Source organism: Ahaetulla prasina, chromosome 2, assembly GCF_028640845.1.
Source record: "Ahaetulla prasina isolate Xishuangbanna chromosome 2, ASM2864084v1, whole genome shotgun sequence".
In the NCBI taxonomy this organism is placed as follows: domain Eukaryota; kingdom Metazoa; phylum Chordata; class Lepidosauria; order Squamata; family Colubridae; genus Ahaetulla; species Ahaetulla prasina.
Genome location: NC_080540.1, coordinates 149418549 through 149434542, shown reverse-complemented (window position 1 = coordinate 149434542; position 15994 = coordinate 149418549). Strand labels below are relative to the sequence as shown.

Sequence of the window (15994 nt, the reverse complement as noted above, 5' to 3'; positions counted from 1 at the left end):
ATCACATGGATAAGTGCTACTATACTGTATGTCAGGGGTCATGGCAGTCCATGGCTTGTTAGGAACCAGTCCACAAAGCTAGAGATGAACGGTGGGCAAGTGAGCAAAACCAAAACCTTCCCCTCGCCCCCTCCCACATCCATGGAAAAATTGTCTTCCATGAAACCGGTCCCTAATGCCAAAAAGGTCATATAGTGAAATGGAAGTATTGGATATAAAGGATTATTGTTTTGCAGTGAGGTTTGAACGCTCAGCGTGTCTTCCTCAATCAAGCCAAACTCATGTCCTTCCTGGCCAGTGTGGCCCATAATTGAAGGGCACCAGGTTTTAGAAAGCTGGTTTAGCGGCACTAGTCTGAGCTTGAAGGGTGTTAAATTGGCTTCGATTGCTCAAGAGCAATTGACGATCAGTCTCCCAAGAGCTTCTACATGCTGCAGAATGCAACAGTCTCTGATATTATCTGTGGTTGTTTGTTCAACTCAGTAGAATAAAAATGACACATGTGGATTTCCTTCGGTGGGGTCTGAAAGGGCAAATAAAAACCTCTCTACGCTTGCCTGCTTTCGCCATGTTGCAGCTGATTGTTCAACTGTGATAGAGGGGTGGTTAAAAAGAGAGAGGGGGGGGTGTCTTCTGTTGATTTTTGTCAAGCATGCTGATCTGTGCAAATCGGAGTTCACCACTCTTGTTTCCGGGGACCCAAAGGAAGATGGTGTGAGACAGCAAGAAAAATGAGGGACTTTCAGGGGCAGCTGTGTTTTACTAACCCAGTCATAATGCCCCTAAAAATCCTTATTGTTCCTTGCAATGTTCAACTATGCTTCGCAGTCAAGAAAGATTTTCAAAGGTGAGTTTCCATTGGGGGCAGTTTGGTGTCTCTCCGACGGTATTAAGGATCCTCAGTTGTGGTCAAAAAAGAGTTACAAACTCTTCCAATCTTTAATAACATGTTGGATTATTATTATTATTATTATTATTATTATTATTATTATTATTATTATTATTATTATTATTATTATTATTATTATTATTATTATTATTATTATTATTTGCTTTTCTGTGTTGTTGTTTGTGACAGGCCCTTCCACCCTGCAGCATACTTCTATTGAACAGACAGATACAATATTTATTGAAGAGTGTCGCAAGTTTTTCCCGGCGCTGAATGTAAATACGCACGCATACCGATCGTGCTGTTCCCGTTTGTAGTCAGCGGCGCTAGGCAAAGTGCAGGAAAGAAGTAAGGCACAGTAAGCAGAAGAAATGAAGGACGTGCAGTCGGGAAAAAGAAGAAGAAAGACATATTGCAGCGTCAAGTATTATACCAACATTATGGGTGTATAGTAGATACAGAGCAGGCCAGATCTCTTAGGTAATTACCATATTGGGCTGGCTCAAACTTTGGCAGCCTTCTTGAGAGTACATTGTGGAGCTCTGAAACTTTTGTACTATAGACCCAGACGTTTGCCAGGAGAAGCCCTGCTGAACAAATGTCTTTTTCATGCACAAGGGGTTTTGATGCACACATGGTGTTCCCCAGAAGAGGTTAGCCAGTGTCGGAGACACCCCCACGGAGTTCTTTGACCTGATTCCATCAAGTCCAACATACACACCAGAAGGCCTTTTCTGCCTGAGAGCTACTGTACAACAGTTTATATCTCAGCTGGTTTCATTTTTATGAGCTCGGAGCTGAGGTATGTTTCTCTGAACAAGGTTGTGCAAATATTCTCTGCCAAGACTATTAAGACTGTGCCAAGAAAAGCTGCTTCTCTCTCCTCTCTCTCTCTCTCTCTCAAAGACTGAAAAATTTTGCATATGCACTTCTGATTTTAAAAAAAACCAATTATTTTTGCTTGCTAGCTAGCCCTTGGCTTCAGCTTGTCTTAAGGCAGGACAACATGTAGTAGTCAAGTCTTTCTCCTAACCGCTAAGAACCACACTCTGCTGAAAGTGCTTTCAACCTGATTGCTAAAATTCCAAATGTTTTATCCTTTCTTGCATTTTTCTGATGGATAGATAGGGCTGAAACTTAGGAGATGTTTTTTAGAAAGTATTGGGAGCATCCTAGATCTATTTCTAAATTCCTTTAGTCTGCAAAGGGATCGTAACATTTGTGCTTCAAGATGTGAATTTTCCTATCCTAGATTTCTTCTGGCAACTAATCTATTTTATCCTTTTTTTTTTTTTTTTTTGGTTCATAGGGCTCTGCTTCCAAGAAGCATTTCTTGAATGACAACTATACAGAACACTGCAACTTGTATCCATGCTGCAAAGTTTCAATTGCACACACAGGGCAATTTTTTATACTAAATTTCTCAACTGCTTTCAAGACTTGATGCGGTTCCCAGTCTGGTACAGAGATGGGGAAAATGATTTTCTTTGACCTCGAAGCCCTCTAGATCAGGGGTCTCCAACCTTGGCAACTTTAAGACTTGTGGACTTAAACTCCCAGAATTCCTCAGCCAGCTTTGGAAATTGAAGTCCACAATTCTTAAAGTTGCCAAGGTTGGAGACCCCTGCCCTAGATGACATGAACTGTAGTCTACCTCATCTCTGACTTGCAACTGGGAATGGTGGGACTTATAGTCCAGTGCGTTTGGAAGGCATCAACTGGGACAAAGTTTTCTACAAAGATGAACTCACCCTGAGCTCGTCTCTATCCCAATATGAATGGATGTGCTTTCAACAGCTAATTCCATCTTCATCAACATCTTAAAACAGGTAAGCAGAAAAACAGCTGTTCAACTGTTGACTAAGGAAAGGATGCTCAAAAGACCACTTGGCATAAGGATGCCCATCTAGCCAATTGGTTAAGCTATTCCTGTGCATCTCTAGATGTTGGATCAATCGCTTACTTTAAGGAAGGACATACTGGTGCAAATAATTTTTTGTTTTTTATTTTACATGAGGAACGCAATGGCTGAGGGGTTAAGATGCTGAACTTGCCAGCTGTAAAGTCAACAGCCCAGGTTCGAGACCCGAACTCCACACGGCGGGGTGAGCTCCTGTTACTTGCCTCAGCTCCTGCCCACCTAGCATTTTGAAAGCATACACATACAAATAAATAGGTACCACTTCAGTGGGAAAGTAACAGCGTTTCATGAGCCTTGGCATATAGCTACATGATTGTATGACCATGGAAATGTCTTTGGACAACATGGGCTCCCTCGGCTAAAAAACAGAGATAAACATCCCTCCTTAGAGTCGGAGATGACTGGTCCGGGGAAGCCTTTACCTTTCTTTAAGGGGGCATGTTTTTCCAAATTATATCAAGGCAATTGCTGCTGGCTATTCTAATGTGCAAAATGCTGTATTGTATATCAAATGCCGTGAAAATAAACAGAACTTACAATAAATGCTTGGGATTCCTTAGTTCATTGTGTTTGCACTCTACTACTGTTCTCCAGGAAACTCACTGAAGCCAATAAGAGACGGTTTCATTTTGCCCCCGTAAAGCAGGCTATTTTTTTTTTTTGAGCAGTGAGAATGAGAGCTGAACCAAGATTTGGATCCAAGCTTCTAAATGAAATCTAGCAACACATGAAGAATAAAAAAAAATAAGGTTTATTTCAGTGTTTCTTTCTGACCAAATGTATTGTTGAGGATGGAATAGAGAAAGGAAAAGATATTTGGATATTAATGACAGATGCTTATTCTCTGGAACCAGTCCTCTGAAAAGATCAGGTGAAGATTAAATTGGTTGTTTCCAAGTTATTCAGTCTTGGATGTTACTTACTAATTGCTTTCTGCTTGGGTACATACTAAATATTAAGTGTCATGACAAGGAGAGTAATCACATCTAACCCCAATGATGTCTTCAGGTAATCAATATTTTGGTAAGCAAGGTAAAAGCATTGCTGGGGTTTTCGTTTCTTTTGGGGGGAGGGTTGTTGGGTTTTTGGGGGTTTTTTTTGGCAATTTTAGTGGGGATCCTCTGAGCAGAATATATATAAGGTTTCTAAATAGTGGATGGAGGGGAAGCTGTAATCCTGTTAATAATATTCAGACATACTCCAAGAGATGGGATTGCAATAAATTCATGGTAGACTGAGGAAACTCATTGATGCAATGCATAATTAAGATGATTTTTTTTAAATAAAAAGGCCTGTTATATCAACATGCATATAAAGTTTCAGTAGAGAATGACAATATTTCATTGTAATCTATATATAATCTATAACTGTAAACAATGTATTAATCACAAATAACATCAGGTTTTCAAGATTCCATCTATTATAATTCCATATATATTCTTTCCGGTGTTGAAGAACCAACATACAGTAAAACAATGTCTTTTGCCTCTCTGGGTAGGATGAGAGGTTTAGTCCAACATGTCTGAAGGACATCTGCTTGCGGAAGGCTGGTTTAGAGGTATTAAAGAGTGAAATTACAAATGAGGATAAGATCCTGGATAGTACTTGTAAAGAAAGAAAAGTCTTTCAAGTTAACTTCATTTCCTGATAATGTCCATGGAGTTTTCTTGGCAACACAGTTTGCTAGTGGTGCTTTTAGGGACTTATTTAATTTTTTAAAATTCCAGTTACGTCAGTGGCCCAAGATACCTTGCTTGGTCTCTCATCCTAAAACTAACGGGTTAGCTTTTGGAGATCTACCCTGGCTGGTTAGATCTCGAATCTAATTTTAAATATGCCTCTGAAGGGAAGTGTGAACCTCTGGTTGATTGAACAACATTTTTCCCCCAAATACTCTGGTTAACCAGATACTTAGTTGAGAATTTCCCCAAGATATTTGGTAGAACCAGACATTTCGAAACAAGTTGTTGGATCTGATGGGCTTTCCAAACTAGCTCTGTCCGAAGAAAAATCACAATCTGAATTTTGACAAGGAACGAATGGAGCAGTGAATTAAAGCAGAATGGAACCATAAACAGGGTGGGAGAAAAAACATCTCAGAAATGTCAATTTGTACCTTTAAGTTATTGTCCACGAGAAAATTTCTGGAATTTCATAGCTGTTAGCCCATGCAGACATGTATAAGTTTGCAAACCTCAACGGTTGTTGAATGCTTCTCGAGCAGAGTCTTCAAGGCAATGTTTCCTTCTTTATTCACTGCAGCTGAGGGTCCATGTCAAGTTGCAGTCACTCAGAGTCCTTCTGGAGTGGCAGCTAAGCCTAGGCAAATAAAATCTGCATCTTCAACTTTTGGGGTGCCTCTCCCAACCCCGCCACCTCACCTCACAACAGATTGCCTCTTTAGCAAACATTTCCACTAGAGGTTTTTTCCCACCTATAGTCTGGAAAAGGTGTCCTATTGGTACAGAGGTGAGAAGGAACGGTCAGTCTGTTTTTGTTGGCACAGCCTGTGGATGTGATTAGCTTTATCTGTGTTTAAGTCGTGTTGAACACAGCAGAGGGAGCATTACCTCACTGCACATCGGGCGGCAGACCAGAAAGCCATTACTCTCACGTATTTTTAGCGCTCCAAACAGGAAAAGGCCTGCCGTGGCTATATGGATGTTTGGGGATGCTTTCCTTTCTGCCCTTTGCTTTCTCTTTGCCGTATCATATTTATCCTCTCGTTGCAAGGCACCGTAAAGCCAATGATGACCCTTTGTCTGGAAAAGGAAATGATCGCTTGTTGTTCCTTATGTGGGAATAATTTTCTTCAGCTTCCTTTGGATCATAAATCACGGGTGGCTGTTAAGCCGAGGAGGAACGCCGGTGGCCTCCCCTCCACAGCTAGACAGCTCTTGGAAACCAGCATAATCTCTGGTGTCAATTGCAAGGGGGAAATATCTTATTTTTCCCCCACACCTGGATTTTTCAAAGTGCTTTTGGGGAGGGGGGGGTGATCGTATTTTGCTGTACAGGATTTTTTTCAGTGCATTAAATGAGTTCTCTACTGTGTTTTTCTGTACCTGGCCCTATTAGTTCAGTTGCTTAGTTGAGAGGTCTGAAATTTCCAACTTTTTTGTTTGGAGGGAGGTGGCTGATAGACCAGGGGTGAAATGTAAAATTTGTTACTACCGGTTCTGTGGGTGTGGCTTGGGGGGGGTAATGTGACTGGGTGGGCGTGGCCAACTTTTTTTTTTTTACTTTTAAAAGCATTTTTTCTACAATCTTTTCAGCCGAAGAGGTTGTAAAAAAATGCTTTTAAAAGGCTCTGGCGATCCCAACTGTGTTGCCTGATTGTCAAAGGCTTTTGTTTTCTTATAAAAGCATATTTTTGCCTTAAAAAAAGCCTCTGACAATCAGGCAACTCAGCTGGGATCGTCAGAGCCTTTTAAAAGCATTTTTTCTAAAACCTCTTTGGCCAAAGAGGTTGTAAAAAAATGCTTTTAAAAGGCTCTGGCGATCCCAGCTAAGCCGCACGATCATCAGAGGCTTTTTTTTACTTTTAAAAGCATTTTTTCAGCCGAAGAAAAATGTTTTAAAAGTAAAAAAAAATCCTCCTCTGATGATCGCGCGGCTCAACTGGGCATGGGGAGGGGGCAGGGATTTTTGCTACCGGTCCTCTGAACCACCTGCCACCATCACTACCGGATTGGGCGATCCTGTCTGAACCAGGAGCATTTCACCCCTGTGATAGACCCACCTGGAATATTGAGAGTACATTTTGGGCTGTCCCTCAAACTGGCACTTGTGAAGGGACTGGCCAGGCACCAAACATCTATTACCAAACATTTTTTTGTACACTGCCCAGAGTCCCCCTGGGAGTGGGATGGGAGGTTCAGAAATGCGATAGATAACAGACAGACAGACAAACAGACAGACAGACATAGAGATAGACAATAGATAAACTATTTACCAGACAGCAAAATGAGAAAAGCTTTTCTTTCACCAGCCTCTAGACTCCTGAGAGGCTCTTTACCATGTTAACGAACCTTGGCTTAAATCAGAGGTCTCCAAACTTGGCAACTTTAAGAAGATTTGTGGACTTCAACTCCCAGAATTCTCTAGCCACCATGGTTGGCTGAGGAATTTTAGGAGTTGAAGTCCACAAGTCTTAAAGTTGACAAGGTTGGTCAGCCCTGGTTTAGTTTTTCTGGACAGGTGGGCACATTATTTAAGTTGGCTAGGCTGCAGTTGCTTTATAGCATGTAGCACACCCTTTTTTATGAAATCACCCCCACTGTTCAATAGGTGGGTGTCAAGGCAAGGGTTGATAGGCCTCTGGTATCCACCAACTCGCCCTGGGAACAAGTCTGCCTCCAGATTTTAGACTTTTGTGTATCTGCCAACCTTTGTCTCCAAGATTGAAGGTTATTCTGGATCAGCATCAAGCAAAGCTCTGGAGGCTGATTCTTTACACAAGTATGGTAGACACCTCACACTGAATACATAGCCAGTTCACGACAATACAACCAACTCTGATCAGAGGCTGGGCCTATTACTGCAGGCCTGAAATAACCTTATTCACTGGTTAGTCTTTCATGTGACTGTTATATGAATAGGCTATTATTTTTTCATACAATAACTGGGTTCTCCCATAACCATAACCTGTGATTTGCTTTAGTCATAGTTGATCAAAGAAGCCATGGAGTCCTGGTTGACCCATCACATTAAGCCATAAAGCATGGCTCTTAAGCTGCAACCACTTCATTCATACAGTATATAATCCCAAGCAAAGTGCCCTTTCCCATAAATAGAAGGTTCCAATTCTTTTGACAATCAAAGAAGGAGATCCCGGAGCAGAGGGAATTGGGGTTGATGCAAAAGACAGTTAGCAACCACCACTAGATTAAGTCATTTTTTTTTAAAATATCCCAGATAGTTTAAGCATTTCAGTTGAAAAATCGCTTCAGGTAAGTATTTTTCCTTGCAGTGATTTCACTGGTAGCTAGAACAGGAAGTGGCGAGTATGTTGTTGCACATTCCACACATTTCCAATGTGGTGCTCGTGTAAAGCTACCAACTGATTAGAGAACATTCAGCAGATTAATCATCAGCTTGCTGACAGATTGATCAATTAATTCATTGGTTGGGTGTTAATCTGTTATAGCAGAACATCAATAAAGTTGCCATTCAGAAATAATCAAGGAGATCTAGAATACAATTCAATCCAATCAAGATAAATTCATTTCCTGTTGGGTTTTCCTCTCTCTTATTTTCTTTTGCTTTCCTCTTTAAATTTAAATTTAATAAATACCTTAATTAATTAATTTCCTCTTTGCTATACTGCAAGGTAACTGAAGTGAAGCAGCCATTCCCCCAGCAATATCTGTAATTTTCAGAGCTGCTGAAAGTTTAAATTAAATGTTATTGATCTATTAACTTTAAAGCTTTAATTTACTAATTGACGCTTAACTTTTTAAAAAAAAAATGGATTTATTGCTTCATTATTCATTAAAATTTTCTTACTTTTTTTTTTACTGGAGGCAGCCGTCCTAACTCATGTTCTCAGGGAGTTGCTATAAGGAAAAGTTGGAGGCTCCTGTCAATATGTTTCCTCCTATTAATGTAAAAAGCAGCCGCTGCTGTTAATTTGGCAATTTATTCACAAGAAATCACTAGACCAGAGCAGAACATTGCCTTTTTGTTAGTAATTTATTTATTTATTAAAAGAGGTTAGATTGTCATCTGTCTACCAGAAGGAACTTGGGAGGAGGGGAATAAAATAAAACCACAATACAATACAGCAACCATTTAAAGAAATAAAATGTTAAGGTCTCCCCTAATCACCCCATATCAGCTATATCTACATGCTGGCCTCAGTACCTGAGGGCGGGGGGGGAATCCAGGTCTTTATTGCTTTAATAGACGGTCAAATGACTATAATATGTTAACGGTGGGATGAATTATAATAATAGTAAACCTTGAATTTAGCCACACCTCTGAAGTATGTATGTTTAGGATTGGCATGAACGATAGCGATCGGTGGACGTGTACATGCTTGTGCTTTTGAAATCCCTGTCTTGTGTAGAACTAGTTGAAACACATCCCCTTGGTGATAAGAAAGTTGCAGCCTGTAATAAATCATAATTTGCAACAGGCGGCTTTTAATACTAAGCAGCATTTGTATAAGCTTGTCTATAAGTTGCACACAGCTTTTGCTCATCACTGTTGATTTAATAGTGTGGGTGTGTGTGTCGTAAATGCTTAGAACATCATGTGAAATGAGGGAGTGTATGAATGTGTATGCAGATATTTCTAAAGCTTGAGTACTGATTTAATCATTTCTGGGGTTTGTTTGTTTTTTCTCTTTCTGTTCACGGTTGAAAAATAAATGCAGTGATCTGAGTGTTGAAATACTTGCGTTAGACTCATCCATCACCCCCTCCCAGTCTGAAAACTTCCACCCTCAACGTATTGAGACTATAATTTCCTTAATTTAATTTAACAATTTCTGGGCATTCAAGTTCTAAAACCTCTGGAGGCCATCAAGCTGCAACGAATTGGTTTAAGGCAGGGGTCGCTAACCCCCAAGCTGCAGACTGCTACTGGTTCGTGGCCTGTTAGGAACCGAACTGCACAAGCGGCAGGCGAGCGAGCAAAGCTTCATCTGCACATGCAAGGAAACGAAATTGCACATGAAACTATTCCCCTCCACCTCCCTGTGTATGGAAGATGATTTTTCTTCTGACACCAGTCCTGGGTGCCAGAAAGGTTGGGGACCACTGGTTTAAGTGGTATGAAACATCACATTCTGCCTTAGTGTAACTGCCTCCAAAAATGGTATTTTCTTCTAATGATGACTTGCAAAGTTCTTTACTGGTCCATGCCAATCAGGATCTCCTCTAGCTATTGCAGCCAAATGTGCCTCAGGTTCTGGTGTTGTATTGGTACTGATGCTGGGTAAGACATTGAATGTTTTCTGCCATGGCTCAAGCTTGAGTAGGATCATGCAATGAAAGCTCTGAGACCATACTTCTACCAAGCATATCCCCACCACCATTGCCCCATTTTAGAAAGCCATGGCCAATCTCGGTTCCTAGTCGCTCATTCTATGCACAGATACCCACCTATTCTAAACCATCCTTTACTTGGATGAAGCAGGTTACCTAAGACAGGGCCATTAGATCCTAGTGCAACAGGACCAGAAATATATCTTGGCATTGCTGTTCCTACTGCCATGATATAATCCTTAATACAGGCCAATTAATCATGCCTAGTCCTGACCTTCGGACTTTCCGCCACGAACTGAAGACACACCTTTTCATCCACGCGGGGCTGGCTTGAATTGAATTTTAATGTCAAATTTTTATCAATTTTAAATGGGGTTTTTAATGTATGGTAAATTTTAAATTTCCGGGCTAATTTAAATAAGTTTTTTAAATCGCATTTTAAATTGTACTTTGTATTGTTTGTTTTATTTTGCCTGTACACCGCCCTGAGTCCTTCGGGAGAAGGGCGGTATAAAAGTCAAATAATAATAATAATAATAATAATAATAATAATAATAATAATAATAATAATAATAATAATAATAATAATAATAGTCAGACTCATTCTTCAGCTTCCTCCAGAGACACACTAGATATCGCTTCTTTTTCATTTGTCAGAGTTCCTCAGAAAGCCAGGAGACTCTGTGAGATCTCATGTAGAGACACATCACATAGGCACAACTGATCCAAGGCCACAGCCACCGTTTCATTCCAATAGGAGACTAATATTTCAGTCAAACCACCAAATCCTCAGGAACTTCCCCAAATAACCTTAGAAGTCCAATAAGGTCTATCAGGCAAGTGAGGTAAACCAACTGAATGGGGCCTATCTCTCTGAGGCATAAGTGTATGATACCACCATTAATCCAACCCCAGCATCAAGCACCTCAAGAGGGAAGCCATCATGCTGCAGGAATGTTGGCAAAATGGCAGCAGTCACATCTGTTCCCTAGAGCAGGGGTCCCTAACCCACTGGCTGTGGCCCACTACCTGGCCACGGCTTGTTTGGAACCAGGCTGCGAAAGCGGTGGGTGAGCTCGTAGGCTCACATGTGAAGTTCCCCTTGCGTGAGTGGCAGCCGCTTGTGGTCACGCATGAAGCTCCCCTCGCACGAGTGGCAGCCGCTTGTGGTCGTGCATGAAGCTCCCCTCGCGCAACTGGCAGCCGCTTGTGGTCGCGCATGAAGCTCCTCTTGTGTGAGTGGCAGCCGCTTGTGGTCGCGCATGAAACTCCCCTCGCGTGAGTGGCAGCCGCTTGTGCTTGCGCATGAAACTCCCCTTGCGTGAGTGGCAGCTGCTTGCCCTCACACGCACACTTGTCACTAGGGAACTAGAGGGAACTATTACTTCTCCCACCACCCCCGCTGGGCCATCTAGCCAGAAAGGGTGGGGACCATTGTCCAACTTCACAAACAAGATCTCGTATTCAATTATGTGCAGAACAATGACACTGAAACCCACAAAAGATCTCCATCCATTCTCCACAACTGTGCTGTGTCCAATCCAAGTGAACCCATTTCCAAGAGAGAAACTTCTTTCAAAGTGCCCACCCAGATCTTGATAATACATGTCAGGTCAGCCCTCACATCCATAATAACTTGGACTGAAGTAATGTGATGGAATATCCACCACACCTGGAGAACATGAAAGAGGGAGCAAGGTATTATGGGAGGAAAACTGAACTGTCACAGAAAAATTCCTTATTTTAGAAGAAGACAGACGTGAGAAAGACACAAAGAGTAACTCTACCTTAATTATGTTAGATATAGGTTGATCTGGAAAATAGCTTTAACAGGCTATCAAGATTCTGTTACCATAAATGGGTTTTTTTTTTCAAAAATCTGAATGGTTCACATTCCTGAGTTTTCTAGCCTTGTTGTAGGCCTATCTGACATTAAACAGCAACAACGGAATACAAGATCTCTGAGAATCTGAGGATCAGACTTTGGGGTTGAGCTCAAAAGGCCAGAAGATAGAATCTATACCAGGGGTCTCCAACCTTGGCAACTTTAAGACTTGTGGACTTCAACTCCCAGCAAAGCTGGCTGAGGAATTCTGGGAGTTGAAGTTCACAAGTCTTAAAGTTGCCAAGGTTGGAGACCCCTGATCTATACCAGTTTCCAAATACAGGTAGATTTATCACCACAATTGAGCCCCAAATTTCCATTGCTAAGCAAGACAGTCATTAAGTGTGTTTGTCCCATTTTACAACCTTTTTGCCACAGTTGTTAAGTGAATCACTGCAGTTGTTAAGTTAATAACACAGTTGCAAAGTGAATGTAGCTTCCTCTTTGACTTTGCTTGTCGGAAAGTCGCAGAAGGTGATCGCATGACTCCGGGGCACTGCAACCGTCATAAATATGAGTCAGTTACCAAGCGTTTGAATGTTGATTACGTGACCACGGGAATACTGCAACAGCCATGTGAAAAATGGTCACAAGTCACCTTTCCAGTGCCGTCGTAACTTCAAACACTCAGTAAATAAACTGTTGTAAGTGGGGGACTACCTGTATACTTTCCCTGAGATCTACCTACCCCTACCTTCCCTCCATCCTTTCTTCTGCTCCTCACCACAGAGATGTCACAGTACTGCCTGCCATTTCCTGGAACTAAACCCACCCTACTATTTATGCTCCTAGCTCCATGGATTTCATCCAACATCCAGGTATCGCCAAGTACTTCCAGACTAGATGACTTGTCAGAACCTTAAGTCCCCTTCTACTGTGTCTGCTTGTGCACACAGTAGATTTCAGGTCTAAACAAGCCAGCTGTCCCCCACCACCATCTCACGCCCTTCATGCCCAGACTCTGATCCTGTGACTGCTTTGACCATGACTAATCAGGGCATGAAAACAACCCACTCTAACCCAATTACAGCCTGGCGTTATCTGAGAAGGATATGTTGTCCTTCACGGTCTCACACCCAGAAGAAAAATAAACAAACTTCTGATCGGTTGTCCCCAGTCCAAGAGAACCATCCATTACAGCCTTTCAAAACCGGAAAACACAGATTTCAGGCCTGTCCCACCTATGGCCGACACTGTCATGGTGGAAGGCACAAAGAACAGTGGGAGCAGACAGCTTTCTTGTGGTTCCAGTGACACAACCCAGTCACTACAGCACAGCAGCACACCAAAGCCTTGCATTCTCAGGATCCCATAACTAGTACCACTGAATTGACCAGAGAAGCAATTGCGGCTGATAACAAAGAGACACTCACCATCACTGCTACCACTCTACAATCTTAACATCAAGCAGGTAATTGGTGGCATTTCTGTGTAAATTCATAATAGCCTCCGGAAGCACCTGTCATTATCTCAACAAAATTTTCAAATCCAACAACCCCCAAAGCATTAGAAGACTTCAGCCCCTTTCACAGCCATTCCCTCTGTCCACCAACCCTCTATAACAGGGGTCTCCAACCTTAGTAACTTTAAGGCTTGTGGACTTCAACTCCCAGAGTTCCTCAGCCAGCTTTGCTCTGGGAATTGAAGTCCCAGAGTTCAACTCCCAGAGTTCAACTCCCAGAGTTGAAGTTTGTGGACTTCAACTCTGGGAGTTGAAATCCACAAACCTTAAAGTTACTAAGGTTGGAGACCCCTGCTCTATAACTCCCAGAGGGCCTACGTGTTTTCTCACATACCTCTAAAATGTTTCACCGGAAAAACTGAAAACTCTTAAGAACTTTCCAGCGATCATCAACCTTCCATTATTTTATTTAAAGGAAAGGAGGTAATGGAGCGGGGGGAGGGCGAGCCATTCATCCATGAATTATTTTAAGAAAGGAAAGCACAAGTTTATTTATTTATTTATTTACTTACTTACTTACTTATTAAATTGATTTGCCACCCATCTCAAGTCCCAATGGTGCTTTTTTTCAAGAGGCAACTGGACTTTCTGGTTTTTCTTTGAAGACATTTCGCTTCTCATTCAAGAAGCGTTTTAGCTCTGAGCTGAAAAAACTTCTTGATGAGAAGTGAAACGTCCTCAAAGAAAAACCAGAAAGTCCAGTTGCCTCTTGAAAAAAGCACTACTGGGACAACCATGACTCCATAGACACCCTCAAGTTGGTTCAGGGCCTGGAAGGCTTAACAACAGTACAACATTGATTTGAATGACCCATTCATTCCCTGCTGTGTGTAGAATGAATCCTTCAGGAGCTTGACCCTCAACAGACGCAGTGAAAATCCTTCTGCTATTCTATTAGCAAGAGCAATCTTCCTTCTTTGATATTTCAATATTATTCCCCCAAGAGTGGAAAATGTTCCCCATGACACATGATGTTTAATTAATCCAATGACTTGACAGAAACTATTCAAATTTCACGGCAATAGCTACTTTTTCAATGAGGCTTTTTATGAAAAAGCAAACAATCACATGAGAGAAAGTTATTAGCAGTTGAACGCTTTATCTCCATGTTGGAAAAGGGATGAAATCCCAGCTGCTTGATGGTGTTATTGAAAGTGGACTTCTTCAAATTGCCCTGTTTCAAATCAGAACGGAGCCCTGACTGCTCCAGAAAGCAAATTGGCCAAACTGACTTTACTGTCTGAGAAGACTGAAGCAGTGATTTTGAGGAGTGGGTAAAGGCAGTGAAAATACAAGAATACGTAGGACCATTAGTTTAACAACCATTCAGAGATACAGTGGCACTGAGAAAAGTGACTTATGACCAATCCTCACACTTATGACCACAGCAACATCCCTACAGTCACATGATCAAAATTTGGGCCCTTGGCTATCAGTATGTATTTATAACAGATGCAGGAACCTGGTGGGAAGTGGCACATGACTGTGACCTTTATGGCCTCCTCAGTTGGCTCCTGACAAAGAAAGTCCATGGATAAAGCTGGATTCACTTAACAACTGTATGATTGACTTAACAATTGCAGTGATTCACTTAACAACTGTGGCAAAAGAGGTCATAAAATCAGGCATGACTCATTTAAGCGCCTTGCTTAGCAACAGAAATTCCAGTACCAATTCCGGTGGTCGTAATCAGGCATCCACCGAGTTGTAGTGTCAAAAGAATCCATGGCCATATAATTGAAGGCCTGTCCCTTTTGATATGTAATATACATAAAAAAGAGGCAGAGTTTCTACCATACAGTTGAAACCACCATCTTGATTTCCCCCCCCCCCATCCTTCCATAGATACCTCTGGATACCTCACTTCCACTCATGATAGTAAGATGACATGATAGCAGTGTTCCAATATGTAAGAGGTTGCCTCAGAGAAGAGCGCGTCAACCTATTCTTCAAAGCACCTGAAGGCTAAACAAAAAGCACGGAATGGAAATTAGTCAAGGAGAAATCCTGTCCAGAAGTAAGGAGAAATTTCCTGACAGTTAGGACACTTAATCAGTGGAACAACTTGCCCCCAGAAGTTGTAGTGCTCCAACACTGGAAGTTTTTAAGAAGCGATTGGACAACTATTCATCTGAAATAGTTTAGGGTTTCCTGCCTGAGCAGTGGTTGGACTAGAAGACCTCCAAGGTCCCTTTCATCTCTGTTATTCTGTTATTCCCTTTAAGTTTTTTCTTTTTTTTTTATAAAAAGTTTTATTTTTACAATCATATCAAATAATTCATCCAATGTACAGTTATATACAATTAGTCGGGCTTGCCCAGTCACCACCACCCTTTTTAACACTCTTCCCTCTTCTACCTTCTTCTACTTTCCAGACCTTCCTCTCCTTCTCTTATCTACATCCTCTCCTCCCTCCACCCTACACCTTCCTTCTCCCTCTTCTACCCCTCTTCCTTCCTCTTCTCCTCTTTCCTACCTCCTACTCTCTCTTTTCTCCCTCCCCACCGTTCTAAAATGGTAACTGGGCAGACCCGACCCTGCATTAATTATATTTAAGTTTTTTCTTAAATGGTCAGTTAACTAATACTTCTCCTCCAATTGCTGTGATGTTTTAACAATGCCTAGAAATGAAACACGGGCTGTTGAAGTTTTTCTTCTTGTCACTTGTAAACATTATGGATGACTTAACTGCAATTTGGCTCCTATTTGTAAAGAACATTTCACCCGCTTAGTATTAAGATGTGCTTGTAAAGTTAGAGTGAAATTCCGATGTGAAAGTTCATTGTATAAAGGGCATGTGGCACTATAGATAGACTGAGTTATGGGAGAGAAAGAATGTCTGCGA

At 41.5% G+C, this 15994-nt stretch overlaps 1 long non-coding RNA gene across 3 annotated transcripts in view; it reads left to right on the top strand.

Annotated features, from left to right (window-relative positions):
• The window catches only part of LOC131193175 (uncharacterized), a 60711-nt gene extending 57358 nt beyond the window's left edge, over window positions 1–3353 (top strand). For all 3 annotated transcript variants that reach the window (XR_009153861.1, XR_009153860.1, XR_009153859.1), the window contains 2 exons: window positions 1079–1691; window positions 2199–3353. This is a non-coding gene — a long non-coding RNA (uncharacterized LOC131193175). The remainder of the gene's footprint in view (window positions 1–1078; window positions 1692–2198) is intronic.
• The last annotated feature ends 12641 nt before the right edge of the window (window positions 3354–15994 follow it).